Here is a 4,215-nt window from a genome sequence, read left to right on the forward strand (position 1 = left end):
AGTTTAAATTTGGTCGAAAATTTCCGGGTTGTCACAACCGAGAGTTGAACAAACTTACCATCAAGAACCATTATCCACTGCCAAGAATCGACGACTTGTTTGATCAGCTGCAAGGTTCGTCAGTTTACTCGAAGATTGATTTACGTTCTGGATATCATCAAATGAGGGTGAAGGAGGATGATATTCCGAAGACTGCTTTTAGAACGCGTTACGGTCATTATGAGTTTATGGTTATGCCATTTGGATTAACTAACGCACCAGCTGTGTTCATGGATTTCATGAACCGAGTATGTGGACCATATCTTTACAAGTTTGTCATTGTTTTCATTGATGACATACTTATTTACTCAAAGAATGATCAAGAGCTCGAAGAACATTTGAGAAAAGTGCTAGAATTGTTGAGGAAGGAAAAATTATACGCTAAATTTTCAAAGTGTGCATTTTGGTTAAAAGAAGTTCAATTCCTCGATCATATAGTGAGCAAAGAAAGTATTCAAGTTGATCCGCCAAAGATTGAAACCGTTGAAAAGTGGGAAACACCGAAAACCCCGACGCAAATACGCCAATTTTTGGGATTGGCTGGTTACTACAGAAGATTCATCCAAGATTTTCCAAAATAGCAAAACCTTGACCGCATTAACGAATAAAGGGAAGAAATTTGAATGGAAGGATGAACAAGAAAGAGCATTTCAATTGTTAAAGAAAAAGTTAACTACGGCACCTATATTGTCATTGCCTGAAGGGAATGATGATTTTGTGATTTATTGTGATGCCTCAAAGCAAGGTCTCGGTTGTGTATTAATGCAACGAACGAAGGTAATTGCTTATGCATCCAGACAATTAAAGATTCACGAGAAAAATTATACGACTCACGATTTAGAATTGGGCGCTGTTGTTTTTGCATTAAAGACATGGAGGCACTACTTATCTGGGGTCAAAAGTATTATATATACAGACCACAAAAGTCTCCAACATATATTTGACTAGAAACAACTGAACATGAGGCAGCGTAGGTGGATTGAGTTGTTGAATGATTATGATTTTGAAATTTGTTACCACCCGGGGAAGGCGAATGTGGTAGCTGACGCTTTGAGTAGAAAGGACAGGGAACCTATGCGGGTAAAATCTACGAATATAATTATTCGTACTGACCTTACTACTCAAATAAAGGAGGCGCAACATGGAGTTTTAAAAGAGGGAAATTTGAAGAATGAAATACCCAAAGGATCGGAGAAACATTTTAATGTTCGAGAAGACGGAACCTGGTATAGGGCTGAAAGAATTTGAGTACCAAAGTTTGGAGATGTGAGAGAAATGGTACTTAAGAAAGCACATAAAATTAGATATTCAATACATCCCAGAGCGGGAAATATGTACAAAGATCTCAAGAAACACTTTTGATGGCCGGGTATGTAAGCCGATATTGCTACATACGTAGGAGAATGCTTAACTTGTTCTAAAGTTAAAGCTGAACATCAGAAACCATCAGGTCTGCTTCAACAACCCGAAATCCCAGATTGGAAATGGGAAAACAATACCATGGATTTCATTACTAAATTGCCAAAGTCTACAAGTGGTTATGATACTATTTGGGTAATAGTAAATCGTCTCACCAAATCAGCACACTTTCTACCAATGCGAGAAGATGATAAAATGGAAAAGTTAGCACGACTATACTTGAAGGAAGTCGTCTCCGGACACATAATACCAATCTCTATTATCTCTGATAGGGATGGTAGATTTGTTTCAACATTTTGGCAGACGTTACAACAAGCATTGGAAACTCGTCTAGACATGAGTACTGCCTATCATCCACAAACTGATGGGCAGAGTGAAAGGACGATACAGACCCTTGAAGACATGCTGCGAGCATGTGTTATTGATTTTAAAAACAGTTGGGATCGACATCTACCGTTAGCAGAATTTTCATACAACAACAGTTACCACTCGAGTATTGAGATGGCATCGTTTGAGGCACTTTATGGCAGAAAGTGCAGGTCTCCGATTTGTTAGAGTGAAGTGGGGGATAGACAAATTACGGGTCCAGAAATTATCTAAGAAACTACCGAGAAAATCATTCAAATTCAACAACGGTTGGAAACCGCCCAAAGTCGACAAAAGAGCTACGCGGACAGTAAAAGAAAAGATATAGAATTTGAAATTGGTGACATGGTCATGCTCAAAGTATCACCTTGGAAAGGCGTTGTTTGTTTTGGAAAACGGGGAAAATTAAACCCGAGATATATTGGGCCATTCAAGATTATAGATCGTGTCGGACCAGTAGCTTACCGACTTGAATTACCTTAACAACTCGTCGGCGTACACGATAGTTTTCATGTATCGAACCTGATGAAATGCTTAGCCAAAGAAGATCTCACTATTCCTTTAGACGAAATCCAAATCAATAAAAAACTTTAATTCATTGAAGAACCCGTCGAAATAATTGATCGTGAGGTTAAAGGACTTAAGCAAAACAAGATATAAATCGTTAAGGTTTGATGGAATGCTCGTAGAGGACCTGAGTTCACTTGGGAGAGTGAATATCAGATGAAGAAGAAATACCCGCACTTATTTCCAGATGATGCGTCAACACCTCCAACTACTTAAAATTTCGGGACGAAATTTATTTAACAGGTAGGTACTCCGAAATTTTCCATGATTATATATTATATGAGATTAATATTTACATGAATAAATGTTTCCAACATGTTAGGCAATCATACTTATTAAGACTTGATTAATTGAAACGGATTTTGTGTTAACGTTTGACCACCCAGTTTGTCCGATGATTCACGAACGTTATAACTTGTATATGATATGATATTATATATATTAACATATATATATGTTTAACGTAATGAAATGATAAGTAAGTATCTCATTATGTATATTAACAATGAACCTTATACATAAAACAAGACTACTAACTTAAGAAATTCAAAACGATATCTATACATAACGATTATCGTTGTAATAACGTCTTAATATTTATATATCATATTAAGATATATTAGTACATAATGTTATCATTATAATGTAATAATTTAATATCTCATTAGATATAATAATAATGGGATTAATTACATTTAACAAAATCGTTAACTTAAAGGTTTCAAAACAACACTTACATGTAACGACTAACGATGACTTAGCGACTTAGTTAAAATGTATATACATGTAGTGTATTAAGATGTATCAATACACTTTTTAAAGACTTCAAGACACATATCAAAGTACTTCTATTTAAAAAAAATGCTTACAATTACATCCTCATTCATTTTCATCAACAATTCTACTCGTATGCACCCGTATTTGTACTCGTACAATACACAGCTCCTATATGTATATACTATTGGTATATATACTTCAATGATTAGCTCTTAGTAGCCCTTAATGAGTCATAAAACATGTGGGAAATATCATTTAGCAACTAGCATGAAATATCTCACCAAATTACAAACTAAATGGAACCTTATATGGAAGACCAAAATCACGTTTTTCATCATTCATCACAAACACTTTCATTTTCAATTTTCTTGCATCAAACACATCTCTATATTATTCTCTCTTGATGTTCTAAGTGTTCTTCATCACCTTCATCAAAATCTACATCAATCTAGCTCAAAAATCCAAACATAAATCAACTTACAAAACAACTACTCAAGAAAACTTCAAGAACAATTTCAAGTTTGCAAGTCTACTTTCAAGCTTTCAAATCCATTCCAAGTAATCATCTAAGATCAAGAAACCTTTGTTATTTATAGTAGGTTATGTTTCTAATTCAAGGTAATATTCATATGCAAACTTTGATTTGATTTCTATAATTATAATTATCTTAATTCAAGTAGTAATCTTACTTGAACTTGTTTTCGTGTCATGATTCTACTTCAAGAACTTCCAAGCCATCAAAGATCCTTTGAAGCTCAAGTTATTTCTTCATAATTTCCAGTAGGTTTACCTACTATACATGAGGTAGCGATGATGTTCATAACATCATTCGATTCATATATATATAACTATCTTATTCAAAGATTTAAACTTGTAATCACTAGAACATAGTTTAGTTAATTCTAAACTTGTTCACAAATAAAGTTAATCCTTCTAACCTAACTTTTAAAATCAACTAATCACATGTTCTATATCTATATAATATGCTAACTTAATGATTTAAAACCTGAAAACACGAAGAACACCGTAAAACCAGACATACGCCGT

This window comes from Rutidosis leptorrhynchoides, chromosome 7 (assembly GCF_046630445.1).
Source record: "Rutidosis leptorrhynchoides isolate AG116_Rl617_1_P2 chromosome 7, CSIRO_AGI_Rlap_v1, whole genome shotgun sequence".
Classification (NCBI taxonomy): domain Eukaryota; kingdom Viridiplantae; phylum Streptophyta; class Magnoliopsida; order Asterales; family Asteraceae; genus Rutidosis; species Rutidosis leptorrhynchoides.